Consider the following 27,291-nt stretch of genomic DNA (forward strand, 5'->3'; position numbering starts at 1 on the left):
CCTTAAAGTTCTAATTTGTTTTATTCATGCAGATAAAGACCTATATTTATTTAAATGTAAAGTAACTGCTTTTCTAGTATTCTGATGAGCCATTCTTGCTTAACTGCATTGTCTGTTGTGTATTTTTGTCCTTTTGCCAGGTGGACAAGTTTTTTTATTCATTCTGTATCAACTATTGATTAGATGGCTAACTGATCAGATATATATGTGGAGAGTATGTATATTTTCCCCTCATCAGTGTTTACCTAAGTTACATAAATAGTAATTAGCCAATTTTAAATTGTATCTTGTGACATATAATAACTTTTCTCCAGGTGAAAATTCTGTAGAGGATTTAAGATCATTTATAAAAATTGGTATGGTAGAAAATCTTAAATTTACCATACATTGATATTTGGTTATATATAAATTTCATTATACCAAATGACACATTTTTATTAATGTTAAACAAAGACTTAGTGCTCCTTTTCTGTGTCACATGTTTTGACATGTGCTTATGTGTCATGGTTTATGTATATGGAATGACAATCGTGTACTGTTCCTGATATCTTTCGTGGTTTGGGAACTTAAAGTATGTAATTAACTGGAACGATACAGCTATACAAAGAAAGTCCATTCATTTCTCTGTCCTGTGGTATTTAATCTCCCTGTGATACACGTGTTACTTTAGTGGGTTAGGGAGGTTTATTAATATGTACGTACATTAACAGGTATGCCTTGGAAAGTACAGTGTGATAGTTCAGTTTTTCCTCATTCAAAATGGTGGTTGGAAACAGCATTATATTTGTTAGAATTGGTTTTTGACAGACTGAAATATTAATTTTGCTTCAGAGTGCATTAACCCTGAATGATATTAAAAAGTAAATATTTTTTAAACCTAGAAATTCTGCCAGTTGTTAAGCCATATTTTTTAGTCTATGTGTCCTTTGCAAAAAATATTTTCACATAAAGGATTTATGTCTGTTCAATGGTCTTTTCAGCTTCACTTATGTCCATAAACAGTAACCAGTCACTGACATGACATTTCTGTGTATAGAGGACAGTGATAATTAGAGCTAATGAAATGTATGTGTGTATGTATAGAATTATCAGGGACATACTGATAGTCTGCAACTTCCTTGTAGGGGAGGGAGGAGGCAGAATAGTAGTTTACTGCAAATGTTTGTGGGGGCTGTGGGGGAAGGGTTTGACACTACATGTACATTTTCATACTGAAGTAATACTTGGTACATTGTTTTTTGTAGTTTCAGGTATGTGTTTGGATGGCGTGGATGAATTTTCGGTGTATCACTGAATGTTTTCTTAATATTGTCAAACTGTATTTCTGGATACAGATATGCCAGGGTAATCTGTCAACATTGAGCAAGTTAATGTTTGTTACTGTATGTAGAACAGGTTGCTTTAGATTTGCATGAAACATTAGACAATAGTGTACTGATTTAGTAAAAAATAAAAGATGCTTTTTAAAATGATCAAGTTTTTATGTTCAAGCTGTACGTTTGGCATAGGCGTGAGAGTTGTAGTTGTCTTCATTTTCCACAGTATAACACAAATTTTAATTATTTTAGATTGGAGTTAAACAGGCGTTTGCATTTCTGTGATACATGTGACACTCTGTTAGGTGCAGTATGTCTTACAGGTGATATAGAAGCTTTAACCCTAACATGAAGGGGCACGAGCTTCACTGGCAGGAGAATATTCGTTATCTTAAAAGGATAAACATAGTCCAGGGGACTGCCACTGGTCTTTGTTTAGTAATCTAATTTTGTCAGTGCACCCTTGAAAGAGATCAGTCCTTCGTGGGCTCATTCAGCTTGTTCACTGACTGACAGGTGGAGATCACACACGCAGACCCACTTGCACATGCCATGTGAACATGTACATGTCTAAATACTGCATTCAGTGAAACACTTCTGTGCTGTTATTGGCATGCTTAACACATTGGCATGCTTATTAGCACATTCTCTCCTTTGCAAATTAGGGAGTCAAATTATAATCAAAATGTTGCTCATTGCTTTATGAGCTTGGAATTTGAGCAGAGACTATTAGGGATAGAGGTGGAGGGTGTAAGGGCCTCCTCCCACTGTAGAGAAAACCTTTCCAGTGGCCTGGATTGTTTATGGTACACACTTCAGACTCCTCGCTCCTGGACTGTGCCTGGAAGAGTGTGGACAAAATTGACCCCTCTTGGTTTTTTCTGCTTCCCATTCTCCTTCTGATTGAGGAAGTTCTTTTTTCTCTAGATACGTTAATATTCTCAAGCAGATATTACTCATCTGTCCTGGGAGCTACTTGTTAAGGTGACTTTGCGTCTGTTTGGATTTTTATGGATCTAATGCAGATGGCAGTCTCATTTCACTCATTATAAATTTCTTGGAAGATACCTCGTGCTACTACCTTACATGTCATGTAGTTTGTATATGGGTGGGTGAGACTGATGTGAAGACACAGGGTAAGATAACAGTTTTCTGGAGGAAAAAAGATGTATGTTGTTGTTTAAAAAAATAACAGTGAGGCTGAAGACCAGTTAAATACCTTCTAGAGAGAGTTTCTATGTTTAATTCCTATAGAAAAATATCTTGATCTGAAATTGGCCTTATATACTGGTGAAATACAGTGCCATCTAGAAGTCAGTTAGGGGGGTGTGTGTGTGTGTGTTAAATCTCTGCGTCTATTTTCTGTGTGGTAGAAAAGTTCTTTAATTACTTTAGGCTTCTCTTTTCCATTACACAATTAGGACCAGGATTAGATTTTAAAGATTATTCTTTATGTTTCACATTGTGATATTCAATGTCTCTTTAATATTTCACGGGTGCCAAAAAGGACCAAAAAGTTAAATGTGTATCTTTGACTTTACCTTGTTTGATTCCAGCACCTTCCTAATAGTTTTTTTTTTTTAACTTTTGTCTTCTGTTCCTTTAAGAATACTTTTATATCAGTTAGATTTTTACTAGAGAGAAATATTTGTTAGGGGAAGAGAAGGTAGGAGGATAAGGCACTGAACGTCCACTGGACTCAAAGGATAGACGTTGGTGGACAAGGGAGCCTCCTTTTGCTGTGGTTTCCTTAGGTCTAGTCTGATTTTCAACCTTACATCTCTGTGTCAGTCTGCAGTCTATAAGTTTCAGAGCAGTTGTGGTACAGTTGTGTCATGTGGGTGTTTTATTATTTAAACCCACAGGGTTTAATACATCCCAAATTTTAAATTTGAAAAGGTGTCAGAACCAAAAATTAAGTGAGAGTGATGCTGGAGAGAATGGAGAAATTGCACAGGAAATGTTGAACACGGATAAAAATATAGTTAGAAAAAAAAACTGAGAAAGAAAGGGCCAGTTAACATGAGACGTGTATTTATGTAATTTCCCCAACCTCCATTTCACCTTGTTTTCCCCCAGGGTCTTCCTTCTCTCGAGCTCCTCATCTGCAAGTCCTATTAGATCTGCCTCCCGACTGCCACCCATTTACCATCACCCTGATCCGCAGCTGCACCACCTGCACCTGGAAAATGGCAGCATCTTCTCACTGGCCCGCTGCTTCTGTTCTCGTCTCTCTCCTGCCACTTCCCTATCACAAACCTTCCGGTGCCTTCTTTCATCTTCTCACACCTGCAGTGAAATCCACACTCCTGCTGTGACCGAAAAGGAAACGGAGAATGTAATCTCTGCCCGGTGCTCCAGCGTCATTTCCCACCATGGTTCCCTCTCCTCCCATCATACCCACCTTCTCGCTATTCACTACACGCACAAGATCCGTGCCTGCCTCAGGCCTTTGCGTGTGGTTTTCCTTTGCTTCGGATGCTCTCCTCCCAGATTTTTGCATGGCTTCCTCCCTCATTTCATTCATGTCTCCTCGAAAATGTCATCCCTTCAAAGAGAACTTACGACTTTCCTCCCATGACTGTACCTCCACGCTATGTTTCTCTGACCTCTCATCTTGCTTTTCTCTTCATAGCATTTATCACCACTTGAAAAGCTATTCGATTTTTTTGTTTGTTTAACTGTAGTTTACTATTTATCTTTCCCCTTCTTGACAGGATGCCAAACTCCATAAGAATTAATTTCTGATTTTCTACTACCTGTAGCAGTGTCTGGTTTGGGAGACACTCAATAGTGTTTATTGAAGGAATGAATATACCTGTATATGGTTTTCCTTGAAATCATTAACAGATTTTTTGATCAATTTTTATCAGGTCTTAGTTGTCCCATGGAGGATTATTTATGGTATCTGCTGTTGCAGTTTTCTGAACTGCTTAGTGGAGCAGTGGTTTCCAGGGTCGAGTGGTGTGCAAAAAAGTCATCCTGTGAGAAAATGAAATTTGATTTATCTTATTCTTGTATTTCTTTATTTGTGTTTTATAGTGTGCATGGCATCTTATAGTACATATATAAGGGATACATTGCACCATCAAAAATTTGAGGCTGGATTAAGCATGATCTGGACAGGATGGTTAAATTTGTTCAAAGCAGGATATATCTCTGTAATTGGGCTATTTCACAGATTTTGTGCTTTTGAATGATTAGGTGGTGATATCACTTGTGAGAATGTGTAAAGTCTTTCCCGTTGTTCAGAAAATTGCACAGATCGAATTGGGATGGTGTGAGATACTATGTCTGAAACTCAGCACACATGTGTGTACTGATACATATTCTTTAATTTTCAACTTCTGGTGGAGTTTTCAGGTCTTTTCAGTTAAAGTGCTCCTGCGATGGGGCCTTTTGTACCTGCACTCACCTATATGAGGAGATGTGTGAGCTATTTTAGTGATGATTGGAGTTTGCTACCTGATGGGTCTGTTTTGGGGTGATCTGTGCTTTTAGTTGCTCTTTGAATAATTATTTTCCCTCATGTTTCATAATTTAGGCTTTTTAATGAAACTTAACTGGTTACTTTGGTGACTTCAGCTTTTTAAAAGAGATTTATTGAGATAAAATTCACATACCATACAATTCACCATTGTAAGTTCCACGGTTCCATTTTGTAATTACAATGTGGGCAGTTTTGAAGACAGTGTGGGGAAATAAAAGATCAGCTAAGAGTTTGGAGGGAAGTCTGGTTAGATACTCACTTGAATCCCTTCTCAAGTTAAAGGAAATTTTATAACATTTGAAGAACTTGTTAATAAAATATTTGATAGGATTCATAAACTTGAGTGGAGCATTAAAGTAATTAATATACTAATAGTTGTGCTAAGGGAACTTGAAAGCCACAAATAAGTAGCTATGAGTAAGTATCATTCTGTATAAAATAGTCACCCTGAAGGTCATATACACTGTTGGTGCCACAGCTTACAGTGATTTTGGAGCTCTTCATTTGACATTGGCTTTAGACAGCCTGTGTCTAACTCTCCTAAGTATCTTCAGTGCTAGCCAATTTTCTGTGACATAAGTTTTGATTTTCTGAATCATCCAGAAGTTAAGTCTGATGAACATGGTGGGTTTGATAAAGCCAGATAATTCTATTTCTGGTAAGTGAAAAAAATTGGCACAATTGATTTTTCTCATATAGCTTATGAATTGGCTATGGAAATGGTCACAAATGAAGAATTCCAGAAATGTTTTGAACAATAGTAGCGTTGTTGGAATGAGTGCAGTGTCCTGAGGTGACAACTGAGACTTATTGATTATTCTTTCCCACCAATAATGGAGCTTCCTAGTATCCATAGAAACTCATTTAGCTATAGACACATTGGTGGGAGGTTTTTTGCATTTATAGATTTGTACATGCATGCTTATAAACAATTTCCCACCTATCAAATTGGGTCAGTATTTTGTAGTCTTATGCAACTCGGCCCCATTGTGGGAAGTACTGGATAACTTCTACTTCAGCGTAGATCTTGTGGAATCTGAGTAAAATTATTATAGGTTGTGGCCTGAGGAGGCCTCTGAAAGCAAAGAATATCAAGAAAAATTTTAACCCAAATGTGAAACCACCTAAGTGCTCCTTTATATTAATCAGTTTTATGTAGAGCTCTTTGGCTAGATATTAGAAGGGTTGTCACAACTTGTATTTGTGTACTTTCTCTTAGTTCAGCAGGTCTGGGTACGTGGGGCATAAATACATACGAAGGCCATTAGATATGAGAAAGCCATTAGAAATGAGAAAGCTGGTGAAGTACACATTCGTGTGCATAAACTGTTTCTGAGGCAGTCTTGTCCATACTGATACCTGACAGAAGTTAAAGGAAAAAGTAGTTGCTAAAGGGAAATACTTTTTTTTATGCTTTAAGATTTGTTTCTGCATTCCTGCAAGTTGTGGTGTGAGGTTAATACTTATTGTTCAGTTTCTTTATGATTTCATTCTGGTTATCCATTAAGAAACCCATTAGTTAGTACCTTCTTGGAAAATCCTATGTTGTTAAACTCTCTTCCAATTCATCTTCCAGCCTCGTCTCCATAGCATAAAATGCAATTTTGTATGGAATCTGTAGGTCTCAGCATCATTTTATTGTTAAAAATATTAGAAGCAGTTTTCAGTCTATTTTGTGAAATCACACCCATAGCCTGTCTTGAAGTTTGTAGACTTTTTTTTTAGGAATGAGAATTCAGCAAATAAAAAGGAATGAAATAAGTTTAATTCTAGAAAAATTAACTTTAGATGTTTCTTAACTCCTCCAGAGTTCTCTGAAACTGTGGAACTTTCTGATTTGAAGGAGAGTTAAGACCAACTGGTGTTGGAAGTAAACATTAGGGTCAACTTTTCTTGTGTTAGCTGTAATCTGTTGGCTATTTTTCTTTTAGCCAAATCCAAAGTGTAAGTATGTATACATAACTTGTATACTAAGCCTCTTATGTAGTTCCGTGAAGGCAGAGAGGGCTCTTAGCAGGCCCTGTTATAAGGTGGAAAGCTCTGCTCGACCAAAACATGAGTGTCATTCATGCTGTCTTCGTAGGAACCGTGTGCGTGGTCTTCATGGACCATTTGGCCCGTGAGATGGGATTTGCCATAATTCATTGTCACGTACAGTGACTCCTGTGGGAGTGTAAGGTCTAGCTGCTTTACCTTGGATGTGTTCTCAATGTTTTATCTTGTTCCAGGGTGGATTATTATACTTGAGAATGTGCTTAATTACAAGCTCTATGTTTTCCAGCACTCATTCACAGTACCTCCTCTCTACGCCTGAGTTCGTTCATGGACTTAACACGTGAGGACTGAGGGCAGTATATGACTTGGAAAGTGGGCTGTCGGACTTGAAATCTTCCATTTTTTGATGTCATCTCTTTACCATGAGATTTTTGACCTTTCTAGTTTTTTGGTTCTATTTTCTCAGGAAAAGGAATTTACATTTGATAGGAAACTAAAGAAAAGCCCCATTTATTAATATTGGATATTTCTCAGAATATCTTAAGAGATTGAGTTTTGTTGTATTTTTTTTTAATAAACTGCTTCATAAATTTCATTTTAATAAAATCTTTGACTGAATCCAGGCCTAAACTGAAACCCCTCCATAGAAAAGGGATGTTTTTTCAGAATATTTCTTATTAGAATCCTTTTGAGATTAAACACAGTAGGATCTTACAGAATTTCAGTTTTTTAATATATGTAATCTGTTTCTTCAGTTTCCTAAGTTTGCCCCTCATTTGAACTTAATCATACTTTTTTGTAATCAACTGTTTATACATCTAGCACACATGCTGCTCTGTAGATTCTTTGGTATATAATTATGATCTCATTTTTCTGTTTTTATCAAGGAATAAATGATCCTAAATGGATCATGATTTAGTAATGTATTTATTTAGTAGTTTCATGTTTTAATTTTTATGGCTTTGCTCAAAGATTCTGGTTTTGGGGTATCTTGGCAATACATCTTGGACAAACTTTTTATGGTCAAAATCAAATTATACTGCCTTGTATATTCCATTTTTAGAATTTATTGTTTTAAATTCCTGAGAAATCCATGACTAGGACTATCAAACTCTTCTGATTCTGTTTAGTCAACATGCAGCCTTCTTTGGAAGGTGATTCTTTTTTTTAACCAAATGAATTTTATAAAGTCAACTTCCTTAATTTGTAATGTAGGCTCAATGAAAGCTGCAGGGTGGTTTCTTTCTCCCCCTGAGAAATCTTTAAAGAGATGTTTAAACAAATCAAAATATGCTTATAATAACTTAAAAGAAATAATTTGATGTGGCAAGTTTTAAATTAAAAATAAAAAGACATACACACACATGCACACTCACACTGCATAACCTTTCTTTGTGTCTTTGGTTTAAGTCCTCTGTCATATAATGCCAAAAACTTTGTTCTGAGCTGCCTGTGTGTTGAAACATGTATGCCTGTCCTAGTGTCATAACTAATTATATCTCTCATATGCTTACTTCTAGTAATTGGAAAGTAGACCTACCGCAGCAGAGGATTTAATATTTAGTTTTATCTTGAGGACCTGCTATAGAAATCAAGTTTTCAACCATGCAGCAACTTGACATTGTAAACTGATATTACTACTTTAAATATATCATCCACTTTGTGTTTTGCAGAAATAGTGTACCATAAGGGAAGAAAAATTTTAGGGGTTCTTAAAAGTGGATCTGTCTTGACCAGTAACGATGCACTAATACTGACTCGCTATGCAGTTTTGACTGCGATAGTTCATTTATAAATTGATGGTCTAGCGTTGTGATAGAAAAATTTTTTATAGGATTTACTTTTACCCAAAGTTTGGCGAAGGCTGTAGCTAGTGGCAAACTTGAAGGTGCATTGGTCACTTAATCTTCATGGATTGGTCTAAAATAATTTGGGGCTTATTCTTGGAAAATGCCTTGAGTGGTGTTTTCACCAACCAGTTTAGAAATCCTGTCTTGGACGTGCTTGTGACTGGGGCAGCAAACAGTTTTAATATGCACCAGCATGCATGAAAATATGTGGTCCTTGTCCCTGCCTGCTGCAGGAGGACTTTACCCGTCTTCAGTCTCTGAGCTGCAGTCTTGTCGCAATTAAAGTCTTAGGATGGGGAGCAGTTAATGCTGGTGATAGATTGTGGTATTTAGCATTGTGCTGTGTTCCCTGGTGAGCTAGTTCTGTAGACTTACAGGATTCTAGTCAGAACTTGGGAAAGGCTGTACTGAAGAATTTGTGGTTGATTAAATATTTTTGAAAGTGAGAAATACAATGTCTTTTCTTATTAATAGGTAGACCTTTGGGGCTTTGATTAAAGAAATAGTGAAAAATTATGCAGTTCTGTTATTGATTATTGTTTAAAATTTAACACTGAAGATGCTAGGTTTTCTTTTCTCTCATTAAGTTAAAGTATTCCTACCTTTGAAGTGTCTTTCCATTCATTCTTTTGTTATAGTTAAAAATAAAACTCTCCAGTTATATATATCAAACTTAGCTCTACTGTGTTTTATACTAAATTAGTTTTTATAAATTCTGCGTTGTTTCTGTCCTACGGTAACTTAAGTATGCAGAGGCATTGAACTTGAACGTTTTGTGTTCTGAAATGTGGGGTTTGGATTCTTGGTATAACTCTTCTGTTTTGAAAACTGAACTCCCAGTGGTTTCTTTCTAATCAGGCTATCATGACCTGTTACATTAAAAAGTTAGATGGTCTAAGCCGTGTAACTTTTGAAAGCTGTGACTGTAAAAAGCATGTGTTAAATAATGAAAGTGTCTTTCCATTTTTTAAATGTTCGTTTCTCTTAGAGTTTTTGTGGTGTCAGTCAAATGAATGCCAGTGTTTGGTTTTAAGAATAACTAATGGTGGAAATCTGAATTTGCAGTTGATAGGCCCCTTAAGAGCTAGAAAGGGTTATCTCAAAACATGGGGCACCCTGGTAGTGCGTGAGGGCATTGGCCTCCAGCCTGACTGATGGGAACACCTTCCCTCTTTTCACTTGTCTGTGAAATACTGAGGGGGGAAGATGTTAAGGCTTGTCTGGGTTCTGAACCTGGGGGTGCTTCCACCTCCATGAAGTGTTTGGAAATCTTGGGAGTTGGTTTTGTTTGTCACAGATGACTGGATTGGAGTGCCTCCTGCTGTGTAGCAGGCCAAGGACACTTCAGTGTCCCAACCACAAAAGAATTTAACCTCAGTGATGAGTTGTTCTGCCCAAAATGTCATTGCCTCTGCTGGGAATTACTTGATAGTTATTGATATAAAAAAAAAAAACAAAGGAAAATATTGGTAAGAATGATTCTCTGTCCCCCCAGAATTCCCATCTGACATTTTTTTAAAGGAATGTTCCCCTTTCCTTTCCTTTCCTTTCCTTTCCTTTCCTTTCCTTTCCTTTCCTTTCCTTTCCTTTCCTTTTCTTTTCTTTTCTTTTCTCTTTCTTTGTCTTTGTCTTTTGTCTTTTGTCTTTTGTCTTTTGTCTTTCTTTCTCTTCCTTTCTTCCTTTCTTTCTTCAGTATATATATATTTTAGTACATGAACATTATGGATCAACTGTACTTAAACTGCATGGATCTACTTATACACCACTTTTTTTTTCTTTTCAGTAGTAAATATGATTTGAGGTTGGCTGAATCCGGGTTGCAGAACTGGGGATATGGAGGGCCAACTATAAATTATTCTTGGATTTTTGACTGTGTGGAAGGTCATTGCCCCACCCCCCATGTTGTTCAAGGGTTAGCCTTGTATACTTGATTGCAACTCAGTAAGTGGAACCCCAAATTCTGCTTCTTAATGTTCCTGAGTAAATGATTTCTAGAGATATATGGATATTTTATACACTTGGCACACTGAAAATACTTAGTTCTGAGCTCCCAAGTCAAACTTAGACTCATTTATGCAAACACCCATCATATTATGTATAAATGTTTGGCAAAGGAACACATTATGTAAATGTGTTGAAACTCATTGTCTTTAATTTTTTTAATTGAAGTATAATTGATTTACAATCTTGTGTTAGTTTCTGGTGTACATTGTAGTGATTCAGCTTTACATATATATATTCTTTTTCATATTTTGTCATTATAGGTTATTAGAACCTATTGAATATAGTTCCCTGTGCTATATAGTAGGACCTTGTTGTTTATCCGTTTTATGATAGTATCTACAAATCCAAAACTCCTAGTTTATCCCCACCCCCTTTCCCTTTGGTCACCCTAAGTTTGTTTTCTATGTCTGTGAGTCTGTTCCTGTTTTGTAAATAAGTTCAATTGTGTAATTTTTTTAGATTCCACATATAAGTAACAACATATGGTATTTATCTTTCTCTTTCTAACTTACTTCACTTAGTATGATAATCTCTAGGTCCATCTATATTGCTGCAAATGGCATTATTTCATTCTTTTTTATGACTGAATAGTATTCCATTGTACATATATATACCACATCATCTTTAACCATTCATCTGTCTGTGGACATTTAGGTTCCTTCTATGTTTTGGCTATTGTATATAGTGCTGCTGTGAACACTGGGGTGCATGTATCTTTTTAGATTAGAGTTTTCTCTGGATATATGTCCAGAAGTGGAATTGCTGGATCATATGGTAAGTCTATTTTTAGTTTTTTTTTAAGGAATCTCCATACTGTTTTCCATAGTGGCTGCACCAGATTACATTCTCACCAAAAGTGTCGGAGGGTTCCCTTTTTCTCCATACCCTCTCCAGTGTTTATCATTTTTGGACTTTTTTTTTTTTTTTTTTTTTTTTGGCCATTCTGACCCATATGAGGTGATACCTCATTGTAGTTTTGATTTGCATTTCCCTGATAATTAGCAATATTGAACATCTTTTCATGTGCCTATTGGCCATCTGTATGTCTTCATTGGAGAAATGTCTGTTTAGGTCTCCTGCCATTTTTTGATTGGGTTGTTTGTTTTCTTGTTGTTGAGTCGTATGAGCTGTTTGCATATTCTGGAAGTTAAGCTCTTGTCAGTTGCATCATTTGAAATATTCTCTCCCAGTCCACAGGCTGTCTTTTCGTTTTGTTTATAGTTTCCTTGGCTGTGCAAAAGCTTACAAGTTTAATTAGTCCCATTTGTATAATTTTGCTTTTATTTCTATTGCCTTGGTAGACTGATCTAGGAAAACATTGCTGTGATTTATGTCAGAGAATATTTTGCCTATGTTCTCTTCTAGGAGATTTATAGTGTCTTGTCTTATGTTTAAGTCTTTAAGCCACGTTGAGTTTATTTTTGTGTATGGTGTGAGGGAGTGTGCTGACTTCATTGATTTACATTCTAATTTTTTGTAATTTTTTGTGAAAAATTGCTATACTAAAGGATTTTTAAGTCAACAGAAAACCTTTAGTGTAAAAAACGGAATTTGATAAAAACATATTTTCATATACTCATCATTACTTTCTCTTATCAGTCCCAATTCTGAAATTTTGACTGGGAATTTCAGCATAAGGGCCTATTTTTGATCAACATTCAATCTGGAACCACTCTTTGATGTACATCATAGTATACAAGACTTCTCTTCTCCCTCTACACACAGTCAGTCTATGGCAACCTTAGAATAACTCAGACACATTTGATAAAACCCATTTAGTTTGGTATTAGTTCTCATTTATAAAAAAGCAGTTTAAGTGTATCAGTGTACAGTTTTAGAATGGCCGTAAGTAACATCTCAATACAATCAAAGGACACATAGAATAATAAATAATAATAAATAAATTTTGGTCTTCTAACAAGAGTTTTGGCTTTGGCATTGGAATAACCTGCATTTGAATACTGATACCTCTACTTACTAAGATAGAATCTTTTACAGATTCCCTTACCTGTTAATTTGTTTATAATCGTGGTAGAAAAAAAAAAAAAATGTATCCTTTTGAGCATTTTAAAGAGTGAGTTCAATAGCATTAACTATATTCACATTTTTGTGTCTTTTTAAAAAAACTTTTTATTTTGAAACAATTTCAGGCTTACAGAAAAGTTGGAAAAATAATATAATGAATTTCCATATGCCCTTCACCTGGATTCCCTAAATGTTAACGTTTACCATGACTATGTAATTTTCAGAATTGAGATAGAATTCACATAGTATACAATTCACCATTTTAAAGTGTACAGTCAGTGGTTTTTAGTATATTTACAAGGTTGTGCAACCATTGCCACTGTTTGGTTCTAGAACGTTTTCATCATCTGAAAAGCAACCTATACCCCAAAGTAGTAACTCTCCATTCACCCCTCCATCTAGCCCTTGGCATCCTTTACTTTTTGACCCACTGTTCTCTCTCCCATGAAATATAACTGTATTGCTACTGGAATATTTTGAGATAACATACATGAAAATGCCTTGTGTGGTGTCTAAGGCAAGTGCCAAACGCCCATTGGTTTCTTTTCCATTATTATCCAAACAAAGTATCATACTTAAACCTACATGAATTATTTGGAAACTGTGATGCCAGTAAGAACTGTTTCATTTCTAAGTGAGAATTGAATTCTCCTATTAGTTTAGCAGACCAACAATTTGCAAGATACTAAAAAAACACATTTATATTTAAAAAACTAAGGAAAGGTAAAACAGACTCTGAAATGCCAAAAAAAATGTATTTGTAAAATAGTATTTGCAGACATGGGCTAGAGAAGAGTCTTTTGCATTGGATGCCCAGCCTTTTCATTGATGCATCTTTTGCTTTGAAGCTTTATGTTTTTTGGACATGTTTTATGTATCCCTTGTTTAAACATTTTCAAACTTGGTGTGTTTGACTTCATATCAGGGCATGGTAAATAGAGTATGGTAAAACCAGGCAAGGATCCTGAGGATTGTGTTGTTACTGTAAATGACAGACGTGCACACCTCACGACCTGGATTTGATTAGCCTTTGGTGATAGGATGGTTTGGTTGTGGACATACTGTTTAGCTAAGATAGCTGCATTTCAAGGAGTAGTTAGTTAGTTACAGTTCTGATTGCCGTACCACAAATGGTAGACATGTTCTGAATATTAATAGTGCTATTTATAGTACTGGAGCCACGGAGGTAGCATCAGGATAGAAGGCACATGAGTCAGAAAGGCCTGAGTTTGAATCCCAACTGTGCTGTGGGAAGTTTGACAAGGGACAGAATTCCTTGAAGGCTGTTTCCTCATTTGTAAACTTGGAGAATAATTAATTTCATTATATCGGCTTGGAGCAGGGATTAAAGTAGATAGTGGGTAAAGACCAGCACAAGGCCTGACATACAGTAAAAACTCCTTAAAATGGTGGATGTCATCCTGATTTCCTTCTGTGTTGCTTAAAGAAGGGACTCTGGTGTCCTGTGATGCTGACTAATCTGTGTGTGACCTTTTTTATTTGCCTGGAACATTGCACATCAGGTAATTTCTTTTAGGGAAGTAGAGAACTGCACTGATCAAGTGAAGAATCTCAAGAGCAGCAAAAATAGTAATTACCCTGGCTGAGGTTACCGTGGTGGAACTGGTGGGCTCACTGCAACCCAAAAGCTGATTTTCTTTAAAGGCACAATACTTACTGTTGGAAGTTCTGCCTGCATATTGTGAAGTGACTGACATGTTTTATGGTATTGAAAAAAGTAATACATTAAGGAAATTGTCCAATTTGAAAATAACATCTGTAGGGTAACCCTTTTCTGATAAGCCGTCTTGGTCTCATTTTATAATAGAACTGCTATATTAAATGTGTTTGAAATCTTCTTTGAGTTTCAGATTCATAAACATGATTATACATGGTTTTTGTGGCTGGTGACGAGCAGAGCAGTCCCCAGTCACTTGACTTGGTAATTCTTTTTTTACTTTTGGTATGCCTCATGGTCTGAATTCTTGAGCCTAGTGACAAAACTATTCAGTGTTTGTCACAAATCTGCCTATTTGGAAAGGCATACAGACATTGCAATATTTTGTCATCATGACATTAAAGGAAGAACACTTTATAGTAGGGTGAATACTTCTGAGCAGAAGCAAAGGTCAAGCTGTAGAGTGAACTTTTGAATGACAGCTAATGTTAGTGTGGCTTAAGGGGGACATGCCAGGTCAGCTGTGGGCATTCATTAGCTTCGTGGACATGAAATGACAGTCTCTTTCCCCATTTATGCTAGGATTGCTGGATTTTCTAAAAGCATAAAGGGATAGGAGCATATGTGGCTGCCAGAATGAGATGGTAAGAAATTAAATGATTAGGATGCGAAGAAAGCAAGGAAGAGTAGGGGTTAGGGTGTGTGTGCGATAAGCATTCCAGATAGGCACTGTGGAATGGACCAGAAGGCACAAGGTCTGTTTTTTTTCTAGCCCAGACTCTTGTCACAGACTGTTTGATCTTTGTAACTTGGGTGCTTCTTCAGAGCTCCTTATCTGACAAGCAGACAAAATGAAGGATGGAAAACAGGTTTTAAGTCTCTCGCAATATTGATAGATTGGTAATGGCTGCTTGGGAGGAAGGATTCTGAGACAGATGGCCTTGGGTCATTGTGAAGAAGTTGAGCGGTTGCTGATGACGGTCACAGGGTGTGTGCTGGCCGGCATGCACGTTGGTATGTAGGTACATGCACCTCATTTGTTGACTAATCATAGTTGAGAATCCTTTTTGATTCAAATTACGTATCAGAGATGACATTTTTCTTAGCTATAGGGTTGAGACAATCTTCAAATCAACCTTTGCATTTCTGCCTGAAGGTCAGTTTATTTCTACATTAGGTAGAGAGTCATAGGCAGTAGAGTCGGCTGCTTAGCAGGTGTGCAGCTGTGGCCTCTAAGGAGGAATGAAATGGTTGCAGGAGCTGAAGAGTGCACGGCTGGTTTTACATACATGCGTGTGGGCTTCTCACCTGCAGATCAAGGTGAATCAGACCTCATAGGTCCCTTCAGAAAAGTAAGCCGCCTAATGAACCACAGTTACTTAAATGGTTGTCATTGCTTAATATTTGGCAGAGGGCATTTTATTTTTATTCTGAGATAACTTTCAAAACTGAGTAGTATTCTGGGCTGTAGTTTAGTACCGAATAGAAGGAAGGCAGGTAAGAAAATCGGTGATGGTGTGTGACTTGTACCGTATTGATACACAGTGTAACATTACAAGATGCAGAGTTCCTAGCAGCTCCTGCCAGTTATGACTGGCTCAGCATTGCTGAAAGCAAACAAGATTACTTTTGGATGTAGAATATATACAAACTGTTGGAGAATTTTTGTTTGACTTTTAAGAAAAGAATCCTTAAGTTTCTGATGTCTTTGATTATCTAAGAAAAGTATCCAGAGTTGTTAAAGACTTAATCCCCTGGGTTAGAAACTCCACGTTTTAGTGACTTTCATGTATTAGGTCTTTATACAAGAAGGGACCTATGTCAGAACTAACTACTGTTAGCTCATCTCCACTGACCAACAAAATTAGTAGTTTTCCTTCATATGCATTCCTTAAGACACTAAATGGAGCAAACCTATTTATGGCATGCATCGGGTAATACATAGCTTTTTTGTATTTCTTGTATCTGCTTCAACCACCATTAAGATTGTCCCTGCCTAAGGGTACGAGTCATATTTTATTCATGTTTGAGTCATCAGACCGAGCATAAGCTTGGCATACAATAATTCCATAAATGTTGAATCAATAGCTGAAATTCAGTTTTACCTAAGAGCAACAGAAAGCTACCAGGTGAAGATAATGTCCCTTTTGAAGTCTGAGCTGGGGAATCTGAAAACACACTGCATTTTCCATCCTGCAGTTCATATAGGTGAACATATTCTGCCATGATCAGTTTTTAGAGAGAGATCTACAAAACATGGAAAAATGAGTGGTAACAACTTGCATTTCTTTGCTTTGTTTTTCCTGTAAAAATCTGTCCAGATTTAAACTGCCAGAGGTCTGTGCATGAAAAAGACTCCAAAGAAACATTTTGGGTTAAAAATAAGTGGTAAATTGAAACTCGTGTACTGTGTAAATAGAGTTTTCTGTGTGCCTCATTTAACTAAGACCCAAACATCTGGTGGCCTGAGCCATCAGACTTGCACAGCTGCACGGGACAGTAGTCGATCTTGTTAGCGTTTGGCATCTGAATGATCTGGTTGCCTTCTACTTTTGGTGTTTTTATACCACAGTTCATAAAATACAGAGGGCAGAGCAAAAGCGAAAGAGTAAAGATGCCGGGGCTTTTCCAGTGATGGGACAGAGGTATGATGGTTGTGGAAAGCAGCGCCTTGGGAGCTCTCAGATAGGCTACCTGGGCTCTGATGTTCCAGTTCCTCATCTTTGAAGTGGCATCACAATTCGATCTTGGATAGCTTAGGCTGAAAGTACTTGAAAAACTGTAATTCTGAGCTTTTATTTATCTCATTCTACAGATAGTATTTGAGGACCTACTTTATGCCAGGATTGTCTTTGGAGCTGGAGAAATTCCCCAAGGACTTGGCAGTCTGGTGGAATTAGGGTTTTCTAAGGCTGTGTTTCATGGTGTTTCAGTTTATACTACTGAGATCTTTGCTGTGGGTCAATTTTTAGCTCCAAGAACATGAAAAGAGAGGGAAAAATTTTTTGTTACTTCTCTATCTCTATGCCTTATACAAGCTTGACTCATAATTTACCTAAGTAGTCGCCCACATCAGGTAGTAGGACAATGGGCGGGATTTTATATGACAGATTTTTTTGGCAAAGCCAAAATATCCTAACAAATGTTGAACCAGCTGTTTAAGTTGACTAACTTTAGACATATATGTGTCATTATTAATGTAAGTGGCTTGCTGTTACTCGAAATGCTGTGGATGCCCAAGGGCCTTTTCTGATTGCTCTGTAAGCAAGGAGGTATAATTTGCATGCGTGTATTGAGGTTGACTCTTCTACCAAAACCTGAAGAAAATCATCATTTTTACTTTATGGGATTTGTTAGTCCTAGTCTTTGTAGCTTTGTAGCATTTTCACTTTAAAAGTTGATTAGCAAAGTGCCCTTTTTTTGTTTGTTTGTTTTTGAGAGAACAGTGTTTATTTGATGGAGGGTCTTGAGGTATTTAGGTGAGAAGGTACTTAGGTGAGTAGTTAGGTACTTAGGTGAGTATTTTTTCTTTTTTAATTGAACAAAGTATCTTTTTTGTTCCTGATGGTGAAGGTTCATTAGGGAACTTGGAGAAATTAGTGTTGATTGAGTAGAGTTGAATTTAGCAAAAAAAAAAAAAAAAAAAAAGAGAGAGAGACATTAAATTACATTCTTGAATTGGTTTTCTAGGACCCCTCCCCCCCAGGAAGGATGTAGCAAAAGTTTTAAAAATCAAGTAAAACTAGAGATTACATCACATTTATGGCTACATTGTTGCTTGGGACACTTACACCTGCATATATGCTTTTATGTTTTTAAACAGACTATGGCACTGATAGTCCACCTTGTATATGGATTCTTTTGACTCCATAACTAGTAATCATTGACTGTAACTTAAAAAAAAAAGACCTCTATTCCTTTGTCCAAATCAGAACAAATTGTTTTTGAAAGCAGGGCCATGAGGATACCTTGAATGACCATAGACTCAGCCCACAAAGGAAGGGAAATTATGGAAAGAAGGGAGCCATGCCTTTGGTCCCCCCAAATCCTAGTCTGGGAACCATTAGCAGGACCATCTTGCTGTGCAGCATATTCATAGCGTGAAAGGCAATTTCTAAAACTGCTAAAACCAATCCCTGTAGGGTTTTAGAGATTAAACTCACCACCCTGTGTTGTAACCAGATGAAAATAATTATGTACTCCAGCCTGCTGCTGAGTGGGGTGAAGTGGATTTCTAGTGCCAGGATTCTTAACTAGGTGAGATGGGTGCTGTGTTTTCCTAAAGGCTCCCTGCGGTTGAAAGCTTTATCCTATTAGAGCATGTCTCAAAACTGGTCAGACTGGGAGAAAACGGTATAACTTTAGACACCAGTTCTTTTAAAACCTTTTCTAACTTAAGACTGCTTCTGGCAAGAGACATAAATCTTGTATTTAAAATACAGTATCAGAACTATGCCTTGTGCATACTAGTTTTTCACTAAATAGATGTTAAGTGAAAAAGTTTTATAAGTATGAACGCAGTACCGGCTCAGATTCTGCCTCTATAAAATGAATATAATAATGGTATCTATCTCATGGGGTTGTGGTGGTGAGGATTAAATGAATTACTATATGAAAAGTGATTACAAACGTGCTTGGCACAAACAATTTTGATTGAAAAATCAGTCAGTTGATTGAAATATTAAACAATTTTGATTGCCCATAGAAAAAATAGACAGCTATTATTGTTATATGAAGCCTCTGTTGCTAACATCTCACAAATGGAGAAATTATTTTTCTACTTGTGTAAAGGCCAATACTAATCTTTGCACATTCTCTGAAGAAGTTCTCGGTTCTCTTTTTGAACAATGGCATGAAATTTGTGATTCTAGAGAATGAAACCATTATCACTAAATGAGACTTATGGACTTATGTCCTCATGGGTATACAAGACTGACTTTGTCCCAGTGAACACTGACTTCTGTGCAGGAATATTAACTAGCTGTACACAGCTGAGAATGCCAAAGGAACATTACCCAGTGTAGAATTACTGACTTCCTTAAAATTAATCAAAACAAACAAATGAAAGGGAATTCATCATATTACACTGTCTTTTGTGAATTCATTTATATAAAAATTCTTTGTTGGGTGTATAGTATATATAGCACAGACACTGTATGAGGCTCTAAGGATACAGAGATGGGGGGCAAAAAGAGTAACAATCCCTAACTTTTATGGAGTTTACATGTGGAAGACACTAATATTATTTAGATAATCAGGCAGAATTGTAAGTGGTAAATGTGCATGTTAGAAATTCAAACGTTGGCTTCCAGATAAATGTCTTCTGAATCCTTTAAGGAAGGTAACATTGTTTTCCTTTTCCTAAAAGAGAAAATGGGCCCAGAGAATATACTGGACTTACCTAAGATCAGGCAGCCGGTAAGGAGTAGTCTGACTTCAGTCTGACTCTAAGCCTTGTGTAGTTTTTCTTCATCTGCGGCTGCCACTTATTACAACAAATGTGAGGAAAGAAAGGAATAAAGTGGCCACAGTTTATAAAAGTATTGCTCTATTTTTGGAGTATTTGAAATCCATGAATATTTTTCTAACAATCATACTTGGGGATCTCCCAATTTATAACATTGACTCCTTTATTAGTATAGTTTAACTCTAGAGTAGAAGTTCAGTACTACAAATACTAGAATTATTTTGCTGTTGGGGACTTTTGAAACTGTCCCGTGATGTTCAAACTTTTTCTGAGCCTTGGAACCCCTCACCTTTTCCAAGTGGAGTATTACTCAAAACCTCCAAAGAGAAAGTGTGGGCCATCAAACGTAGTGTGGGGTTCAGGGAAGATTCCGCTGGAGGGCTGTTTGAGCAGAGATTTGAAGGATGAAGAGAAATTGAATTGCTTGGGGGGTAAGATAAAGGATGCTGAGTGTTGCAAAAGGACCAATGCCTGAGGTCAGAGGGAGCCTAGGGCACCGAAAGTGTGGCTGGAGTCGATGACAGTTGCTGGTGTGGAGAGACTAGAACATAGTAAGGCTGATGAGCCAAGGCCGGACCATGGAGGGAGCTTGTGGACCACGCTGGGGACCGTAGTCCTTATTTTAGGTGAAATGGGAAGCTGTCGAAGGTTTTACGCAGGATTGGAGCTCAGACATTTTTTTGAAGGGCTTGCTCAGTCCATTTGAGGTGATGCTCTCTCTGGAGCCAGGGACACTGTCCCATGTGCAGTAGTAATGATTCCTCCTGGCATGCAGCCAAGGGACGAACAATTCCCAGCATGTCAGGGTCCCATGATGGGCCTGCAAGGATAATACTGAAAAACAGCAGAGGAAAAAAATTGCTCTTTGTCCTCAGTGAACTATGGATAAAGGAACCGTAAAGGAATATAGTCAACCATTACTACTCTAGGGCTAATGACCCCAAAGCTCTCGGCTTCTCAGTCCAGGTTTTTTTCTTTTCTGTTGGCATTTCGTTGCTTGCTTGGGAGCACCTGCTCCAGGAAATGGAAGAAGATGGACTTCACACTGAAAGTGGATAATATTTTCCTTATTTTTCTTTAATACTCCTGGTAAAAAGCTTGTAGAAACAGAAGGTTGAAATTGTCCAGAAGAATGTTTTTTTCCCTTTCTTTGTTAATGTTGTCTCTCTTTAGGCAGAGCTTCTGCAAAGACTTCATCATCCGGGGAATTCAAATCTGTTGTCATTTGGGAGTAGGGAGTGAGGTTGGTTTTGGCAGGAAGAGGATGGATTTGTGGGAGGGTGTCACTGCCGTGAAGGTTTTGTTCTAAATCTTCTCCAGATAAATGGCGGTGACATGGGGCGAATCACTGAACTTTCATAAGATGGATTCCTTGTCTGTGATAAGAAGGAAGGTGGATTCCAGGACTTTCCTCAAGTTTTGTTCAACTCTTCCCACTTGTATTCTTCTTCCTCCCCTTAAATGCTATATGAAAACTATTTTTATTTTTAAATTAATGTGCTTTGTTAGGTTTTGTCTTGATGGTTTCAGACACCTTGAAAGAATATTTTGTTTGTTGTAAAACTGTGGCTGGGATTCATTGACTTATTTGTTTTATAGTCAGTGCAGGAGAAGAGTGGATGGTTTTAGAAATTCATCCCAAATTGATCACATTATAGTAAGCGGCTCAAATGTTATAGCTGTTTGTTCTTGATTAGGGAACCTTTCAGCCACCACACTTGGTTAGAGCATATTGTGTTCCTTGTGCTTTGCTGCTCAGGATTGCCTGCTTTTCTCTGGAATCCTGTGCTGCTTCATGGCTTCTTTTCCCTTGATAGCATGACATGTGACTGCTGATGTCAAAGAACCTCTGGATTTTCTTCTTTTCTTCTGTTGGCATTTACATACATGTGACAGCATCACATTTTTCCTTGGAAGAGTTCCTTGTTTTAAGAACTCAGTAAGAAGTTCCCGTTCACATTCTTTAAAATGGTTTTCTCCAGAATTCATGTTTGTTTTTTCAACAGAAATCAGAAAATCATTGCTCTTAGTCTAGATTTTGGTTTCATTCATGCCTGTAACTTTCTCCTGTTTCTGCTTGAGAAGCAGTGCCATGTGGGCAGGTATAGCTCAGTGGTAGGCTATGTGCATGCTTAGTTAGCATGCATAAGGTCCTGGGTTCAATTTCCAGGACCTCTGTTAAAAAAAAACACAAAAAACCCAAAACAAAAAACTCCTGCAGCCAGAAAACTGCCTTGCAGTGTTTTACTTCTCAGCCAGCTGGAATTCTAATAGATTGGCTTGCTGGTTGCCCTCTTAGTTTTTTTGTTTTTCTTTTCTCTTTGGCTTCTCCGGCCTTAGTTATGTGCTGGTCTGTAACACTATACAGAATGGTAAAAGAATTGTTGGTAAATTCTCCAAAGTTTCCTAGATCTTGCTAGCTCTGCTTATCTCATAGTCTGTGCATGTTATAAGCATCACCATTATTTGCTCAGTGGAGTGAAATAGAAAAGCTTTAGAGTCTACATGGAGCTTCTGCTACTTGTGTGGCATTGTCTAAGAGAAGCTGGTGGTTTGAGAAACAGTAACCCATGAGCACCTGATTGGATTTTGAGCACGCAGTGAATAAGGAGACTATACGTGTGAAGTTTGATTTCAGCCATAGGCTTAATTGTGTGGAGTTCAGCCACCAGTTCTGTTCATATGGGTATCATATAACTTTTGGAACTTGAATACTTCCTATGTTAACTCCTAGTTTCATCCTATTCCAAACTTCGGATAGAACCAAAAAAAAAAAAAAAAATTCTTACTGAAAAACTATCACTCTGAATTTGAGGAAAGATCCAGTGCTTTACTTGTCCTTTTTCTTTTAAGAGTTAACTAGAAGTTAGGTATAAGAACTTTTAGATGAATAAGAAATACATTCCAGTTCTTTGAGTATACATGAAATTTTTGCTTATTGGTTGAATAGTAAGGTTCAGGAAAATGAAAATGGTCATTGAAACTCATCCATCTTTTGGACATTTGGCACCTCATTGTACAAATGTGCACATTTATGACTTTGGCTCATAAAAGCTTTGAAATATTTGGCTTTTTATTTGGAAATCTGTCACCTCTTTTTGAAGTCTTTTAATTGGGGGGGCTAGATGAGACTGGAATAATAATAAAGTATGCTTTGCAAATAATTGCAAATACCCACATCATTTCTTTTTTATAGATTGCCAACAAATTTTATAAATTGCACCTTGGCAATGATTATTTTAGGTTGTCTAACTTGTCAAGAAGTACAGTTTCTGTTACAAGGAAATAATGACATTTTCGCTTAGAGGAGTATGAAACATTTTCCACAGCCGTGAATCTGTTACTGGCTTCATTCAGCCAGCTGCCAGTGGAATCCAATTTCTAGAAGGCAGAAGCGGTGCCATTCACTCTAGCTGTCCTTTCACCTATTTCTTCAAATTTTGAGTCCTTCAGGCTCCAAGCATCCTTCAGGTCTTCCTTTGCCAGGTTAAATGTGTGAACTACAGGAATTGAGTTGAAGATTTGTTCCATTGCCTGTTCTCAAATAATAGTTTCCCATAGTTTCCCTTTTCCCTTTGGTGATCTGCTTTCAGAATCTAAGTCACTAAATGAGTTTTATCAAAGGAGGAGAATGTACTCAGATACTTATAAATTGACAGGGGATTCATAAGTTGGCAATCACCTTGAATGGAAGAAGCACCAGGTGAATGCTTCTGTCCCTCAGCCTATGTGATATAATTTATTGATCTTAATGAATGATAAGCATAAGCAATTTTATATCTTAAAGGTATATTTTATAGAAATAAATTCCCTCCAGTAGTACAGTTGTGTTTTTTGTTTAGATCGTGTTGGAAAACTACTAGAAATTTCGTTGAAATATGACCGTGTGGAGTTTCTGAGAGAAAAATCTGGAATATGTTGCTTTGAAAAGCTTTTGACGTTGATTCTAAATTTTTGCACAAACCTTTGTAGCTTTTTCACAGATGTAAGCATTTATGGGAAGACAGAGTGAATTTTTTTTATGTATTCTCTAAAACTTAAGTTCACAGTACAAACTATTGGAGTAGGAATAGGCATTAAAATGTGGTAGATTCACCCACAAGTAGGTGGTTTGTGTTCTATAGTAGATAAGGCATTTCCTATTTTCTTTAGGGAAGGCATTTTTGTTCCCCTGGGGAAATAAACTTCCCATTTATTTTTCTTAAGTGTTTTTAAACTTGGTTACTTATATTTTTAAGTAATCTCTGCCACTGTTGATTTGTAGATCCCAAGGAGCATTTTTAGTTAATCTTATACATTAAAAACTAGTTTGATTCAGCAGATCCTCAACAAGTTCCTAGTCTGCGCTCCATGTTTGTAGACTACTGTTTTGTTTGTGAACATAAGCAATGGGCAGAGGTCTAAATCCTTCCCTTTGCAACCACCCCTGAGGATAGGACCTAAGGTGAAAATGTGTTTTGGCCTATGTCATGTTTTTTTCTTGTGCTTTCTATGTGTTTGGGAAAATATTAAAAAAATTGTGTGTGGGGGGGTATGGTTTAGGGAACCAGACCACTTGTCCAGCCTGTGAAAGTCTGTAGAACAACACCAGCATCAAAAAAAGACAATATTTTCAGATCAGGAATGTAATCACTCAGTCACCTAATAAAAAGAGGGCTTCAAGAGTGCGCGTATCAAGGGCAAAGAGGCAAAACCATTCACTGGGCAGAGGGGGGCAGGGCAAGGGGCCTGGAGACAGCCCTCCCCAGAAGACAGAAGGCTTTAAAAACACGTTGCCATTAATATTTAAGGCAGAAAGCATCTTGAACCCGCTCCGCTCTTTTTCCCCCTTCCTCCCAGCGTTCCTGTTTGAGTTTGCTCCCAAATGCTCACAAGTCCGTGCCAGACGGAAATTCGCAGAGGCCGTTGCCGTCCCGCAGAGGCCACTCTGGGGAGGGACTCGGCGGAACAGTTGTGCTCAGTGCTCGCGGCCGCCCCGGGTCCCGCGGTGCCCCGGGCAGCCCGGATCCCGGATCCCCACTCCCCCTGCCCCCAACCCGGCGCACATGTGCCGCCCCTCCCCCAGCCTCTGGAGTCGCTTCGAGGCCATCTAGTCATACGCTGTCCATCAGATGTGTTTACTTTTTTCCTGACAGCAGACACATCTGGAGCACATATTCAGGTTATTCCAGTGCCACTAGACACATTCCACAAGATCATTTCAGCGGTTGTTATGGCGATCTTCCTCCCTCCAGTGATTTTCAAGTTGCATGACAGAAATAGCTGGAGCTAACCAGGGGGACAAAAGTCAACGGGATCAGGAAGGGCTTCTTTCACAGAATGAACTAATTAGTGACCCTGCTTTCTTCACAGGGCAATGAGCATATGGTTTAATAAAGTGAGTCTATGACACTTTTTTTTCCCTACCCCCTCCGTAGGCAACGCTGTCACTGGCTGAAAACTTTCCTGTTTTCACTGGTGGGACCGTAGTCTGCTGTCTTTCAACAGAGTTTACTTCACAAGTAGAAAATGTTTGCTCCTGAGAGTTAAACTTCAGAACTTTTTCTTGGCTTCATGCTACCTAACTCTAGTGGGTTCTTCGACTTAAAGAGACAGTGTTTGTTTTATATGCCTTCCATGGGAAGGATTTTTGCTTACTCAAGACTAAGCATTTTCAGTTAGGTTTCTATATTATGAATTGGTCACTGGAAGTTCAGATGAATATAATTTTTTTGGATTTTCCTATCAGATAGTATCAGTTACTTCTCACTGGATTAATTAGCAATTTATTTGTACGTGTAACTTCTCTGGGCACAATTATTGAATATTTTAGTATTAAAAGCTTTGATTAGAGAAACTCCATTTTGATCACATTTAGTTAATAGGCAGAGATCCACTATTACTCAGTTTTTTCAGAGGCTTAATTTTCTACATTTTCTATAGGTTTTTGGACAGCTTTATAGCATGAACATGTCATTGTGGACATGGAACTTTAGACCTGAGATCATTTTGCATTATGAAGTGGATATACTCATTGCAGTTTATAGTAGACCTGTAAGGTAATACTGCAGAGCACAGCCACCTGTGATTACTATATGAAGAATACAACAGTCTTTAATATCTTCTGGATGGATGGATGGACATATAACGTGGATTCAGACTAAATGTCCATTGCCATTAACCATAATTCTGAAATTCATGAATCACAGGGGCTTATTTTCTTTCCTTCTTTTGGTTTGGTTTTTCTGTACTCTAGCCTTAAAAAGTGTAGCCACCTATTTGTATTTCACACTTTTCCTCACACAAACCGCCAAGTCCTTTTTTATGTGTGTGTACACGTAGTAATCTTTCAACCTCCTTTTCTTTTTCCCCGCCACAAGACTCAAGCATTTCCCTTACTTGCACACACCCCATGTTTTAGTCCCAAGGCATTACAGTCACCATGAACAACAGAGTTTGTATTTTTCCCTTTTGGTTGAATTACTCATATGTTGACTGAGGTCTCTGGGCTCTGGGAATGTGACAATGGGTGACAAGTAGGAAAATCAGAGCTGGACTTTTTCAAGCACATTGTCCTAATTCTTTCCCCATTGGTATAATGTCCCCAGTCCCCATTCCCCCCTTCCACCCTGAGTCAAATTCCTTTTCCATGGGTCCTGCTGAGGCTGATCACCAGGCTTCTTTGGAGTACCTGCTTTCAGCAATGCCAGGAGGACACTGAGAGGTCGCATAATCAGATGTGAATTTAATTCAGGGAGACCTGCTTGTCACTTCTCCTTGTGTTCTTGCTGGTTACACATTATTAACTGTGGTGCCTTTCAGGGCCTCAATTAACTTGTGTGAGTATGTATCACGCAGGGACTAAGCTCAAGTTAGAATGCTGAGGGTGGTTATAAAATTATGCTTCTCTCTACAGATGTAACTTTGCAGTAATTAAACCTAATGCAGTATAAGCATTGTAGTCAGTGTTGTGGTAGCCATTGCCAAGTCTAATTCGTAATATCACTTAAAACATAACACTTATTGCTAGTTATCTGGGAACGAGTAAAAACCTGAAAAAGTCACATGTATTAACCCTTGGTTTTTCTGCATCAGGTAAAGTGGATGGCTTACCCCTTATCAAAATCTGTTATCTGTGTTGTATACAATACATTTGAGACTGTGGTTTTCCTAATTTAGGCATCTATCCATCCATTGATCCTTCCATCTGTCTTTAGGCTGTGGGTTCCATAATTTCTTACTTTGATTTTGGAGATGTCATCCAGCACAAACCTGTTAACTGTTTGGGTGACTTGATTTCCCTTTCTCAGTGGATCATCAAAATCTTTGGTGAAAACATACTTCCCCATCATGAAAGACTACTTGCTTACTTATATTTCTGTTGAGTTTCTTCCAAAAGAAATAAGTGAATGAGTCCAAACAAAATATATCACAAAAGATCCTCCAGCTTCAAGTTGCTTTTTGCATTATTTTCTTATGCCCAGGAA

General features: G+C 37.7%; 1 protein-coding gene and 1 long non-coding RNA gene across 7 annotated transcripts in view; one reads left to right on the top strand and one right to left on the bottom strand.

The window, feature by feature from the left end:
* BNC2 (basonuclin 2) overlaps nucleotides 1-27,291 on the top strand; it is a 410,528-nt gene that overhangs the window by 11,388 nt on the left and 371,849 nt on the right. The window lies entirely within an intron of this gene.
* On the bottom strand, nucleotides 336-27,083 carry LOC116663098. The gene is made up of 3 exons (XR_004319149.1): nucleotides 27,073-27,083; nucleotides 20,291-20,296; nucleotides 336-469 (listed from the first exon to the last, which is right to left on the bottom strand). It is a non-coding gene; the product is annotated as an uncharacterized LOC116663098 (long non-coding RNA).

Source organism: Camelus ferus, chromosome 4 (genome assembly GCF_009834535.1).
Source record: "Camelus ferus isolate YT-003-E chromosome 4, BCGSAC_Cfer_1.0, whole genome shotgun sequence".
In the NCBI taxonomy this organism is placed as follows: domain Eukaryota; kingdom Metazoa; phylum Chordata; class Mammalia; order Artiodactyla; family Camelidae; genus Camelus; species Camelus ferus.